A 15959-nucleotide genomic window follows, 5' to 3' on the forward strand; every position below is an offset into this window, starting at 1 on the left:
GGCATTACAAGGAGTCTTCAATCTTTTCACACACCAAAATTTTTTAAAAGGTGTTCTTTCCTATTCTTGTATTATATGGTAATGGGAAGAATGCACTCTCTGTAGGCAGATATGTTTCATCATTAACATTGAGAGCACTCACCATTTTCTTAATTGAACATTTTTTTCTATAATACTAGAATAGAGTAATGTGTAGGAATAAAATAAGGTAATTACTCCACTCTCATGTTATAGAAATAAAAAAAAGTAATCACTAACCATAACAAAAACACAGTCACCTAGCTTACAAAGGACCTCATCCACCCAGCTTGTGTATAATGAGCTTTTGCCTTCAACATTATCTTCTAACTATTCTAAAATAATACACAACATAATATTTGTTAGAAATAGTAAACTTATCAAGAAAGAGTGAAGAAATAATTGAGAGATCCAAAAGGAGAAAGAAAAGAATAACCATACCATTCATTGTCGTTGGTCATTTTCTTTTTTTGTAGTAGATTGCCAAAACAATAATATAAAAAGTAATAATTAAAGATTGCACTAGAAAAGTGTGTGTGGGAAAGGGGAAGACATAGAAGCTTCCTGATCATGGCATATAAGTAAGTCCAAGTTCACTAGTTCCCGATCATCATCACATGCTTGAGCAACATTGGAGTGACATTGGAATTGCTTCATCGAATGTGATCTCATATTTGGCCTAGCTCCCATCTCAATCCAAGGCACAGTGAAGAAAATAACTTGGGTATCATTACAAAAATGATGCTCTCTTCCCTCCAAATGTTGAGCAATCACCTCATCTAAGAACACGGTGATTTCAACATCACATACTAAGGAGGAAATTAAGATTGAAAAAATAAGTCAACTTTGACTATTTAACAATTTTAGTCTTGGAAGGAAGCTTAGTGTGTGACATTTAAGCCTTCAAGTTATTTCACACCCCTCTCCTCCATTCATCTAGCATACCAATTGAGCTCATCAATAGAAAGATCCAAATTTTTATGCTCTATTTTCTCTCAGAAAACCTCTCACTTCACCATCATATTGTTTGGTCACTTGGTGGATAGGGAAAATATACAAATCAACAATTTTCTCATGTTTGGTCCCTCCGTGCTCCCTAGATGGCCATTTTAGACACCCCTTTTTAGAAATCACAAGCTTAACACCTTTGGTTCTAGTATATGTGTTTGAGCTTGACGAGAATGGAAATGGAAGGGTTAAATATAAGAGGATGAAGAGAGACACTAGGTTTCCTTTGTTTAACACCTGCTACTACACTGATGGTGTAGATACTAATGTTTTTTTAGTGGAAAAATAAAAATATCTTAGTTTATATATCATTAGTAGAAGACTTAAACAAGTTTATCAATCAATTACATTGCAGAACTACCCATTTCTATGTAATTAAGTTTGAGGTGACAAATACTAATTTAATGATGCTCCACTTGTAGTATTTTTGTTGTTGATGCTGACTCACCATGCTTTTAGTTTCTTTCTAGCATTGATGTTGACTCCCCATGCTTTTATTTTCCTGCACGTAGGAAACCAAAACCAAAATAGTAGTGAAATGAATGCACTCAAAGAAATTCCCTAAGGGCCTGTTTGTTTGCTGGCATAGGAATTGAAAATTAGTATAGGAATGGAAATGGGGAATGGGAATAGAAAAGGGCAATTCTAATCCTATTTGGTTCACTTAGAATTTGATGGGAATATGTTAATCCATTGTTTGGTTATACAAAAATGGAATAGGAATAAGGTAAAATTTTGTATTTTTAAAAATATTTCCCTTCAATTTTTTTGTTTTAATTTATTATTTTTTGGTTAATTTTTTCAATAATGGTAAAACAATTAATTTCTTTTCATTTTTATTTTATTCATTGAATTTAATGAGAAATATAGTTTATTTCATTTTTTTAAACAAATAGATATAATTAAAAAAATGTTAAAAAAAAGGTTTTTAAAAATATTAAAAAATAAAAAAGTTAAAATAAAAAAATAAGATTGGGAATAGGAATGGCCCATTCCAATAACAACTATTTTTTTGGAATGGACATATGCTCATTTTAAGTGCAAAATTGGAATATATTTTCGTATTCCCTATTCTGATTTGGGGTACCAAACAGAGAATACACTTCCTATTCCTATTCCAACAAAAAAAAGGGCCCTAACTTACCTCGAGCTATTTTTATTTCTCTTGCAGCAATCCCCACCCCTAGACATAGCAACAACTACCCAGTCATATCATTCAATATGGCTGGATGCCATGCCCTGTATGCTGGCAACGGCTACCCAGCTAGTTCGTTTGACATGGCTAGGTATGCCAATGGCATGTGATTATAAACCCTCGTACCTTGTACCCCAGTGTCATGATTGGTGTATTATGTTAGCTTTGTCTATAGTTTTGGACTAGAGTGTTAGTTTAGAAAAAATATATGATATTTATCATTTTATTTTTAAAATCTAATAAATAAGAAATTCAAAATAAATCATTTAAAATAATAAAAAATACATTAATATAAGTGGAAAAGTGTATCAAATGAAATATGTTTAAAATTTAAATGATCATATTATTATTATTATTATCCTTGCTGATTTATTATTTCATTATTTTTTATAGTACCATTATAGTAACTATATACAACATTTTCCAAAAAGAAAGAGAAAAAAGTGCTCTGCAACTTCTTCACATGTTCCCACTCAATTGGAAAATTGAATTTGGATGTGTGGGGTTGGCCCCCAGGGGTCGAACCTTATCTCATATTCCTACTTGAACCTACAACTTGTCCTAACTATGTCTAAGATGACCCAAGGAAGTGCAAACATCATTTGCCCTAATGGTGGGGTGCCAGTGGAGTCAACAATGGTACCAATGGTGGCCCAGAAGGATTCAACAAGTCATATAGTGGCTCTAGGATGGAAGGAAGTGGTCCTTGGACAGAAGGAAACTCATTCCCCATTGGAAGCATCTAATGTGATTAGCAATGATGAGCGGGTGGAAATTGTTGTTCCAGAAAGCTTGGTTGATAGTGTGTCTACCAAACTAAAGCTCTGCCTGATTGGAAAGTTTGTTGCCTTTCACCCATTGATTGAGATGGTTAGGAAGTGTGTAAGTTAGAGATGGAGGTTGAAGGGGAGTATGATGGTTTCAACCATGTTAGGGGTCTATTCTACTTTAATTTCAAAGTGATTGAAGATATGACAATGGTGCTGGTTGAGTCTTGGTCATATGGAAAACATAGCCTATTGGTGGCTAAGTGGCACCTAGTATTGGATCTGGAAAAAGAGCTAAGAAAGATGGCACTAGTTTGGGTCAAGCTTCTAGGATTCACACTCGAGTTCTAGGATGGGAGGATCCTAAAATCTATTGGAAACTCCTTTAGACATTTTTTTGTTGCAAATATGGTCACTATATAGAGATCTAGGTTGGTGTATGCAAGATTCAGTGTGAATGTGGTTGTAGGTACTTCCTTACCTAAGTCTATTACTCCAGGCTCAAAGTGGGGCAAAAAAATGCAACTCATCATGTATGAAAATGTGGGGCTATTTTTCTAGAAATGCTTGTCATTTGGGCATTTTATTGTAGATTGCAAAATAATCAATAAGGGAAAAGGAGAGAACAAGGGAAAAGGAAGCGAAGGCTACTCCTATGGATGTAGAGGAAGAGTGAGATGTGCTTCTAGTTAAAGAGAATAGAGAGTTGGAAGAGAAGGGGGAGACTTATTTACCCAGGAAGGTGCTAGGGGAGAAGAATGTTAACCCTCAAGTAGAAATGGCGAGGGTTGTGACATAAGCTTTGGAGCCCCACCAGAGTGAGGGGAAGTCCTATAGGACAAAGGTCTCTAAGAAGCCTTGTGAACTAGAAGGGCAGTCTGGCAGAATAGAGGAAGGGAAAATTTCCTTTGAAGAAGAGACCCTACCCTTTCTATAAGGTATTGAAAAGCTCCTAAGCTCTCCTTCAAGAAACTTGATGATTGAGGAGGTGTTCAGGGAGGAGAGTGATAAAGGAGAGGCAAAAGGCTTGGTAGAGGGGGGAAGGTGGCTAGAGTTCTTTGTTAGAGTGAAGAGGAATTGCCAATTCCAAAGACAGTGGATTGTTTGGTCTGGTTGGAGGATGGGAAGGGAAGTGAAAAAATTAGAGAAGACACACTAGAGTTTCAAAGAAATTTGAGGTGGTAGAGGAGTTAAAGATTGATCTAGGGAAGTTTGGGAAACATAGTAGAATAATGAAGAAGATGACAAGGGAGTTGGCAAGTGGTAGGCAGTCCACCTTGGAGTCCCTGACAAAGGGTAGAAAATGATTATTCTATCATGGAATATGAGGGGGTTGAATAGCCCTAAAAAATAGTTTTCTCTCAAGAAGCAGCTACCTAACCTGAATAGTGATATCCTTTTTATCCAGGAAGTTAAAATGACCATGTCTAATATCAAAAGTATTGCTAGTTATCTTTGACCAAGGGCTGATTTTGGTTATAGTGAAGTGGAGGGGGTATCAAGAGGTGTGGCTACTTTCTAGAACCCAAGTGTTGGTAAAGGAAGTTTAATTCACAGTTCTAGATACTATCTTATTACTGAACATATGAAAAGTGATAAGATATAGAATATCGTCAATGTGTACACTCCTAATACTAGGCAAGGAAGATTTTTTCTTTGGGAGGAGTTGTCTGTTTTTATCTCTCACAATAAAAATACAATTTGTAAATGAGATTTCAACTCACCTTTGTACTCATTAGAGAAGGTTGGATGAATGGTAGACTTTAATGACAACATGAAGGATTTGGCTGAATTCATTAATAAAAATGATTCAATGGATATGGAGATGCATGTTGTGAAGTTTACATGGTCAAAAAATAAGAAGGGAGTTGACCTTATCCAAGTCAAACCAGATAGACTATTGGTTCTAGTTGGTTGGGAGGGTCTAACATTCTCCTCTCTCATAGGATTACCTAGGATTGTCTTGGATCACACTCCTCTCTTTTTTAGTTTGAAATAAGAGTCCTAGGGGTCTTAAGACCTTTTATATATGAAATTATGTGGCAATCCCATCCTAATTTCAGCTATAGGGTGGCAAAGTGGTGAGGGATTTAATTGGAAGGGACTGCTATATATAGACTTTCTGCTAAGCTAGAGAATGTTAGAAGGAAGGTGCGGCCCTAGAAGAAGAGATATTTTGGTGATATCTTTAAAACTAAGGTGGAGGTGGAAGAAAACTTAAAAGAGCTTTAGAAAGCAATGGGGGAGGGCCTTGCGATGAAAAATATGATTTAGAGAGAGGACAAATGTATAAAGATATGGAATGATAAGATGATCAAAGAGGAGATCTTCTAGAAGTAGAGATCCAGGGTATTATGGCTCAACATAGGAGATAGGAATATTGTATTTCTTCATAGATCAGCCTCAATTAATAAAAGGAGAAATACTATTGATAATGTCAAAGATGAAAATAATGTGAAGCTTACAAAAATTGAAGAAATAGGAAACTGGGAGACTGTTCATTTCAAGAACTCTTATTTTGAAGAGTAGAGAAATATTAGGAAGAGGATAGGCAATGGCTGATTAATTCCATGCCCATAGTGATCCTAGCTGAAGAGAATGAGGAACTTGCACAAGTGGTCATGAGGATGAAGTTTCCAGAGCCTATAAGTTCCCAAGAGTTGATGGTTTCCCCCTGGCATTCTTCTAGCACTTTTGGGATGTTATTAAATTGGATCTCCTTTGGGTAGCTCATGAATTCTTCAGAACTAGGAAACTTCTCAAATAGTTTAACAAAACATTTATTTCCCTGGTCCTCAAGGTTAAAGACCAAGAGGTCCTATTTGATTTTAGGCCAATTAGCCTTTGTAACACTACTTAGAAGATTTTCTCTAGAATTTTAGTGAACATATTAAAACCAATGCTACATAAGCTCATTAGGAAAACCTAGAATGGGTTCGTTCCAGGATGCCAAATCCTTGATGATGCCATAACAAATCATGAACTTTTACACTCAATGGAGAAAAGTGGTAATCTAGGTATGGTTCTGAAACTCGACATCTCTAAAGCTTATGATAGGATTAATTGGATTTTCCTATATGAAGTTATGGGTAAAATTGGTTTTAGTCAAAAAATTATAATGATGGTGAAATCGATGGTGGAAACTATCAACTACTCGGTGATGGTAAATGGTTCATCTTGGGGGAATTTTGGTGGGGAAAGGGGACTAAGATAGGGTGACCCTATCTCTCCCTATTTATTTATCATGGTTGCTAAAGTTTTGGGAAGGGCGTTCTTGAGAAAGATGGAAGGGTGGTGATTAAAGACATTACACCAGCATCCACACTTCCACCCAAGGTGATATAGTACTTTGTGGATAACACCTTCCTAAGTGGGGAGTCCTCAGTAGGCAAAGCTAGAGCTTGGAAATTTGTGCTGGAGATATATGTGGCTAATGCGGGACAAAAAATTAACTTGGATAAAAGTAAAGTGTTCTTTAATAACACTCCCCATGATATACAACATAAGATTGTAAATATTTTAGTGTGTAATACTTTTGAATTACCTGATACATATCTAGGCCTTCCCTTGATGGTGAAGGATGTAAGTAACGACTTTTGGAATTTCATTCTGTAGAGGATAGAAAAAAAGTTGATTGGATGGAAAGATAAAACTCTAAGTAGTGCAGGAAAGCTTCAACTTATGATTTCCTCCCTCTAGGGGTTACCTATGTACTTTCTATTATTGTTCAAAATTACTTAGTGTATGGCTGATAAATTAGAAAAAATACAATGTATCGTCCTTTGGTTGGGAGGAAGTGAGAAGGTAAGGTTAAGTTTGGTTAACTGGGATATTGTTTGTAAACTGAAAAGCATAGGAGGTTTGTGAGTAAGGAAGATAGTTGATTTTAATAATGTTCTTCTCACCAAGATGGAGTGGAACGTGATGAAGGAGGAATCCAATTGGTGCAATATTATGAAGGCTAGGTATCTTGGGAATCTGAAGTTATCTCACTACACTTGGAGAAATGATCTCCCTAAGGGATCTAAGATTTGGGGAAATATTGTGAAGAACATGACCCTTTTGAAAGAAGGTATAAGGTGGCTAGTGGGAAATGGAAAGAATATTAACTTTTGGGAGGATTTGTGGCTTACTAATAAACCATTAACAAAAACAAAGTTTGGGACTCTTCAGAACCACCTTCAGGAGCACGGGGAGGAGTGGTTTTTTATTTTATTTTCCTTGGGAGAAAGTGGAAGAAGATTGAGCTATAATAGAATGCTATGGTTGGAGGGGACCTGATAGAAAAGCTAAATGTTCTACTAGAACGGTACAAAATCCTGGGAAGGGATCAAAATGATGAATTCATTTGGAAGGCCACTTCAATGAGGGAGTTTCTATTAAGTCTACCTATAAATTAATGTTTGATAAAACTTTGGAACCTAATCATTGGGGGAATATATGGTTTAATCATCTAATACCTAAGATTAATATATTTTGGTGGACCAGCATCCATGGGAAAATTCTCACTATATATAACCTTATGAATTGGCTTTTCCAATTATCAAATAGATGCTACTTGTGTAAGGAGGAGAATATTCCCCACTTGTTCTTGCACTATAGTTATGCTTCTAATATTTGTGGGAGGCTTTTACAAAAGTTGGAGGTGAACTAGGTGTTTAATAAGGATCAATATAATTTGTGGAGAATTGGCAAGGCCCCTTTACTTACCCCTCCTTGTCAGGTTGTTGAAGGTTATTACCCCCTACCATGTCTATTGGGGTATCTAGAAGGAGAGAAATAATAGGGTGTTCAAGAATGAAGAGAGAGAAGAGGAAGTTGTGGTAAAAAAGGATATACAAACTTATGATTGAGAATATGAGTTGCAGCAAGTGGAGAAAACTGGCATTCTTCCCTAGTGTATTGGAGGTTAGAGTTGCCAAGGGCTGGAAATTAGACAACAGGATAATGGATATTGATAACTCCAATCTATTGGCTAGGAAAAGGACTAGATGGGAACTCCCACCTATGAATTTTGTTAAGCTCAATTTTGATGGTGCTGCCAGAAAGGAAGGCTTGACGAGAGCAGGAATTGTTAGGGATAGCAAGGGAAGGATGTCATTGGCATATTCTAGACAGCTATGGAAAGTGTCTAACAATATTGTAGAGGTGATGGCTTTGTATTGTGGTTTAAAATTGGTGATGAGTGTGGGATGGAGAAATGTGGAAATTGAAAGTGATTCTAAAATCATCATAGAAAATGTTAAAGGTAGCATGAGAGAAGGATGGGCCATCCAACATGTGATAGAAGATATCAAACACCTATTAGCTAATTTGAATAGGTTTGATTTGAATCATATATTTTGGGAGGGAAATAGTGTGGCAGATGGTATGGCGGTGTTGGAGGGAATTTAATGCTTTGCCAAATTTTGTAAGAGATTCAGATTCAGACTCAGACATCTTAGAACACCATGATGAGGATCCTAATGAGGTAGAAGTTGAGCAAGAGGTAGATAGTGCTGAGAAAAAAGAGGCTCTAGAGATACATTTATAGGAGACACGTCTGTCTAGTATTCAAAGAGAGGGATCATTCAGATTTTGGGGAGTCTTGGCAAGACAAAAGATTATTACTTTGTTGGATATAGGTGCCATGCATAATTTCATTGATACACAATTTTTGGAGAGGCGTGGACTCATTACTGAGGATTTCAAGGGACTGAGAGTTAAGGTAGCTGATGGATATACTCTTCGTTGTGATAGGATGGTACAAGATCTACCTTTGTGCCTAAACAACTATGAGTTTAAGGCAGACTATCATGTGGTCAACATGGGTGACATGGACATAGTACTTGGGATGCAATGGTTATATTCTTTGAAGGAGGTTACCCTGAGATTGGAAGATATGGAGATACGATTCATGGTGAATGGCAGGACTCATGTACTGAAGGCTATCCATAATGGTGATGTCAAGACTATCTTATTTAGACAGTTGGAGAGATTAGCCAAACATAATAATATAGAGTGGGTGGCAATATGCACTTTGATGCCTACCCAAGAGGGGCAACACAAGACTGAATATCATCCAGATAATCAAAAATTGAGAATCAAGTATGGGAAGGTATTCGATGAGATTCCACCAGGCAGGCCACCAAACAGAGGTATTGAGCACATTATCAAGTTGGAGGAAGGTGCTAACCCTGTCATGATCACATGATACCGGCACCCAAAACAACTCAAAGAGGAGATCGAGAGGACCATCAACGATTTGCTAGCAATGGGACACATCAGACCAAGTAAGTCACCCTTTGCATCTTCTATTGTTTTGGTAAAAAAGAAGGATGGTACTCTATGAATGTGTATTGATTACAGGGTGTTGAATGAGAGAACTATAAAGAACAAGTATCCCATCCCATGCATTGATGAGTTGATAGACGAATTCCATGGGGCTTTTTATTTCACAAAAATTGAATTGAGATTAGGCTATCACCAAATCAGAGTTCGAGAGTAGGATATTGAAAAAACTACTTTTAGATGTCATTACGGGCATTTCAAGTTTGTAGTCATGCCTTTTGGTTTGACTAATGCACCTGCCACTTTTCAGTCCACTATGAACAAGGCCTTCCACCATCAGTTGAGGAAATTTTTGCTAGTGTTCTTTGATGATATTTTGATCTATAGAAGGACATGGCATGAACATTTAGAGCACTTGGAGACAGTATTAAGCATTTTACAGAGCGATTCCTTCTATGCCAAGGAGTCCAAATGTGATTTGGGGATGACAAAATTGTTGTATCTTGGACACATCATTAGTGCAGAAAGAGTGTGAATGGATCCTGAAAAGATCTGTGCTATTGTTGATTGGCCACCACCAAAGAACCTTACATAGTTAAGAGGGTTCCTTGGTCTATGTAGATTCTATCATAGGTTTGTTAGTGGCTACTCATGACATGCAGCACCCATGATAGATTTGCTGAAGAAAGGGGCATTTGTGTGGACTCGGGAGGCATAGAAGTATTTTATGCAGTTCAAGGAAATAATGACTACATGCCTAGTATTAGCATTGCCTAATTTCACGAAGCCATTTGAGCTTCAATAGGATGCTTTTGGAGAGGGAGTTGGTGTTGTACTCATGCAGGACAAGCATCCTATAGCTTATGAGAGTAGGAAACTCAGAGGGGCTAAGAGATCATTTAGCATATATGATAAGGAGATGCTGGCCATGATGCATGCCTTGGCCAAATTCAGATAGTATCTTGTGGGCAGAAAATTTTGTATTAAAACTGATCATAATAGTTTGAGGCACTTTTTGGGACAGCAGGACCTGAATGATCATCAGCAAAAGTGGGTGAGTAAGTTATAGGAATATGATTTTGATATCACATATGTTAAGGGGACACAAAATATTGTTGCAAATGCTTTATCCCATAGGCCACACCTCACTTCTATGATTCAAATATTAGAGGATTGGTGACACTTGATTGTAGAAGAATATGCCAAAGACACATGGGCCTCTGCTATAGTGGAGGGAATAACAATTGACACCAAATACACTCTCATAGATAATTTGATCATTTACAAGAATAGAATTTAATTAGTCCTAGGATCAAAAGTGAAGTAGTTGATTTTGAGAGCATTCCATAATTCACCTATAGCAAGCCATCCTGGGTATTTCAAGATTTATAGGTCAATATAGGAACGGTTCACTTGGAAGGGACTTAAGGCTGATGTTTTGCAGGTATGTGCGAGAGTGTCATGTTTTCCAGTAGAATAAACAAGAGCACACTTATCCAGTAGGGCTCCTACAGCCACTTCTTGTTCTTGACAAGAAGTGGGAGTGCATCTCTATGGATCTTATTATGGGCTTGCCCAGGGCCCAACGACGTGATTGTATCTATGTGGTGGTGGATAGGCTAACAAAATATGCTCACTTCTTCCCTATCGCTACTACATACTAAGAAACTCAAGTGGTAGAGGTTTTCTTCAGGGAGATTTTTAGATTAGACAGTTTTCCTTGAAGCATTGTGAGTGACAGGGATAGCCGATTCATGAGTCAATTTTGGCAGGAGATATTTTGGTTGTGTGGCACTAAGCTTACACCTAGTACCAGTTATCACCCACAGACTGATGGTCAAACAGAGATTGTAAACAAATGGGTGGAAGGGTATTTGAGGAATTATGTGGTAGATCAACAGCGAGCTTGGGTCAGATGGATATATCTCTGTGAGTATTGTTACAATACTACATATCATATGACTATACAAATGACACCTTTCATGGCACTTTACGGTTATGAGGCACCTAGTTTCTTAGATTTGTTGTTGGGAGACAATCGAGTACCCCGTGTAGGTGAACTATTAGAGGAAAGTAAGGATATAGTTGCTACTCTCAGAGACAACATTGCTAGAGCTCAGAACCAGCAAAAGCAGTATACAGACAAGAAGAGGATTGAGCATAGTTTTGAGGTAAATGATATGGTTTATCTCATATTGCAGCTATACAAGCAATCCACTCTCAAGAAGAGTGGTGTAGAGAAACTCAAGCCATGCTATTATGGACCATTTAGGATCATCAAACGAGTTGGTGAGGTGGCTTATGAGTTGGAGCTTCCCACAAACAGTATAGTGCACAATGTGTTTCATGTATCATGCCTCAAAAAGGCATTGGGTCAGAATGTGATGCCTTCTATTGTATTACCTCCCTTGGATGATGAGGGGAAACTGATCTTAGTGCCAGAATCCATTCTGGATAGTAGAGAGAAGTAGCTTTGCAGGAGAGTAATTAGAGAGTCTCTAATTAAGTGGAAAGATTTACCTATTGAAGATGCTACTTGGGAGGGAGAAGTGATTTTGCAGCATCTAGCATTAAGATTGCTTGAGGCCAAGAAATTTTAGGAGGGGCAGACCTGTAATGTCCCCTTTTTTTGGAGGAGTTAAATTATTTATAAAGTTATCAATAAAAATATATTACAAGATAACTTTATATTTAATTAACTCAATAAAGTGGTATTTTATAAAATCATTAAATAAATCAATCTTCTAGAGGTTGTTGGAAGAAGTGATGAATAAATAAAAAGGAGGCCGACCTATCAAGAAAAAATAAATAAATAGGCATTGAGGGCTCATTGCCTATCATCGAGATTTATTATTGATTTTTTCTTATGTGCATTGTGGAGCCTAGGGTTTCTGCAAGTAGTCATAATTGACCATTGAGAATGAAAACTCTCAATTGGTATGCAATTTTGAGGGTGTGAGAGATCACCTGAATTATTGCAGCTGTGGGAAGGATATTTCAGTCCTTTCACTTGTGCTTAATTGCTGATTTGGAGTTTCAAGTGGAGTTGCACTTTCATCATATCATCTTCATCAGTCAGTCTCCGATATCTGATCAATCCAGGTTCTCATTTTAGTTTGTAGTTGTAATAAATTCTCAAATGTATACAACCAGTTAGGGTTATCTGTAATATGCTAGGTCATAATGTTTTAGTGCTGAAAATTGACATATCATTTGTAAAAATATTTGGTTTTCATTGTATGAATACATTGGCACTATTATTTCCTTATTTCAGCAATATACTTTAGCCACATATTAAATTTAGGGTTTTGTTTAGTGGCCTATTGGTACAGGTCATTACAATGACCATCTTTAAGAAGCCTTTTAAACTTCGAATTGCTAGTTTTCATGGTAATTTGGACTTCCAATTTTTTTTTAAAATAAGTGAGACTTCGAAAAGACTCAGTAAGCAGCCTGGGTATATTTTGAAACCTTTCTTCATTTCTACACTTCCAAATTTGCCACAAAATGTTAGCTAAGAGAATGTCCCAAAACATGTTAACATCTTTTTTAGGATTAGAAATAAAACCAATAATAATTTCAAAAATATTAAAGGTAGAGGGGATAGATATACCAAACATTAACCAAACCTCTTTAGCAAAACTGCAATAAAAAAATATATGTCGTCCCGTTTTTGGGACTCTGCAAATGCTGCAATAATCAGTATAAAGAGCTTCTAATATGAAGCTTGTTAGGAATAAGCAGACTTATATATTATTAGATTTTAAAAATTTAAATACTCATTCAATCATATTAATTTATTTATTTTTTAATTATCTAATATGATTTTATTCAAATTATTAGATTTTTTTTTTTTAAATATTCATTCTATCATATTAATTAAATAATTTTTTAATTATCTAATATGATTTTACTCTTATTAAAAATGCTATAAAAAAATAATTTGTTATAATTATTGTAATTGGAAATTTAAAAATATAGTATTAAATGAAAAAGATTTCAAATAAGTTAATAAAATCTATATCAAATTATTGATATTATCTAAATTTCAAAAATATTGAAAATTACTCTTATGATTAATTTAACTAAAGTTTTAGGTAAGAGCCTACAACACAATGGTAAATTGTGAGCCTTTTATTGAAGAGGTCTTGAATCGACCCGTGCTTAATAAAATAATAATTAATAATAATACATAATAATTAATCTTGGCTTCTGCCTCTTACTGATCAAAAAAATTAACTAAAGTTTCATAATAGTTTAAAAAGTTGGTTATTAATACAAAATATTGAAAGCTTGAAAATAAATTTTGAAATTAATCAAGACACATAATTTTTAATGTTAAAAATTAACATTGTAATATATAAACTATTACTTACAAAATTTTTAATAAAATCTTAAAAAATCATGCTAATAATCATCTCTTTTAATATTAGAATTTGTAGATTATGCATTTTAATAAAAAATTTATACAATGTGCTATTGGGTAAGATAAATATATATGATACATTTTTAAAATCCTAAACATAAATTTCCTTCATAAAAATTTTCTACTTTAATAGTAATATATATTAAAAACAATAAATAGATATCTAAAACTAATTAATTTCATTACCTTCTTTCAAAAATAAAATTAAAAATTAACTTCTTTCAAAAATAGAATAATAAAATGTACCCAAGACTTAATTAAATGAAAAGAATGTAAGATATTATAGTGTATACTATATTATATATATATATATATATATATATATATATATATATATATATATATATATATAATTTTTAATATCTTATATATTCAATTTTTAATATTTATTACTAATATCTAATCAATATCTTTTTATTATAATTATATATGAATTGGGTTGAATATTTATATTGTAGATACTAAATTACTAATATTTAATATTAATTAAATAATTATAATTCTAAAAAAAATAAACAATATTTTAAATAATGTTTAATTTATATTTATGCTTATTTTTAAAATGTAATATAAATTATAGTGAATGTATATAAAAAGGTTATAATTGCTAGAAAAAATTAATGACTATTTTATATAATAATCAAATATATTTTTTAAGGTTTCTTTTTATGCTGATAGTTTTAAATATTTAATTTTTTAATTAATTTTTTTGGCAACCTAAATATTTTATTTAGATGATTTAAATAAAATATATAATTGATGAGTGAGGTATAATATTTAATGTTTATTTTTTAATATTATAATATCAAATATAAATTAGTTAAAAATAAAAACATTGAGATTAAGATTTAAAAATGTATTATATATTAAAATATTTATAATATAAATTAACCAAGGAAAAATATATAAATATATTATAATATTTTAACCAAAAAATGCATTTAGTTCACTTAGTTATTGATCTTGCGAAATAACTAGTTTCTCTATATCATCATATAAAATATATATACAAAATATATCTAGTTATGGATAGATTAGTCTATAAGAAATGCAGAGATGTCAACAATTTACAACTATAGAGATATCAATAGAGGCATGCATAGATATGAAATATTGCGCCATGTATGTTCCATGCCATACATCTAGCCATCTTGAATGATATGGCTAGATAGCCAATGCCCCTGAATATAGTCAAATCAATATTTTGTATCAACACACAGGCAAAGAAAGAAAGAATAAACTAAAAATTAATAATGCATAGTCCAAAGATCACTAAGCTCTAGAGACAAGTTTTCCAAGTTCTTTGATCATCATCACTAAATAAAATGAGAGTTCTTGCTAAGCTCCAGTGTAATGGGCACCCTGGAAATGCCCAAAAACTAAACCAACTGCTCAAATAGATTTTTTATGCAAACTGGCGATTGAACTGATGCTGAAATTATATTAATTCTCAAAATGATGAAATCAAGTACAACACAATGTATTCCAAAGGCCAAACCCCAAGGGAATGACATCTAGAATGTTACAAGAGAGGATGAATGTCCTCTAATGCCAAGAGAAAATATGTGAGTCACACATCCAAGTTCTTATCAAATGTCATTCACAAAAATCCCATGCTCAACAATGAGACTTTCACCCCTATTTATGCTTTCCCTTCACCCTTCTAGAAGGAACTAAAACATTAATTAATTTCAAGTGCTAGAAGCTTCTCCCTTCCAATAATTAATGCACTCTCTAGAAACTTCTCCCTTGTAATACAATAATTAATTGTGTTTCTAGAAAATTAAATTACTAGAGGCTTTTGCCTTTACAATAATTAATACACACTCTAGAAGCTTCTCCCTTGTAATACAATTACAGTATGTTTTGTTCGACCCTCTCTCAATAATAAAATTATATCAGTTTTTACTTGAAACATCAACTTGTTTGTAAGACAACTTTTTGAGGAAAGATTAGAATATGTTCATCATTCCATTTGGTTTCTATCTCTTCCTTGGAATGTAGATGATTGGAAGTGTGTTTGAAGGTTATTTTAGGAACTTTTCAAAAAACTAAATTATGATTATGTAAGTAGAAATTGGTTTTTACATAATTTTGTTAAAGGAAGGTAATATGGATTCAATTTGGGGAGGCACCTATTCTAATTAACTAATGTAGATTTAATTGATTAGGAAGTTAAATTATTATTAGAAATTTGTTGTATGATGAAGAGTATGGATTTGATTAAATAAGGCAGGTTGAAGGAATAATAAGGTTAAATAGGATAGATACTATG

This window comes from Cupressus sempervirens, chromosome 3 (genome assembly GCF_028749045.1).
Source record: "Cupressus sempervirens isolate cs-2001-9-10 chromosome 3, ASM2874904v1, whole genome shotgun sequence".
NCBI classification, from domain to species: Eukaryota; Viridiplantae; Streptophyta; class Pinopsida; order Cupressales; family Cupressaceae; genus Cupressus; species Cupressus sempervirens.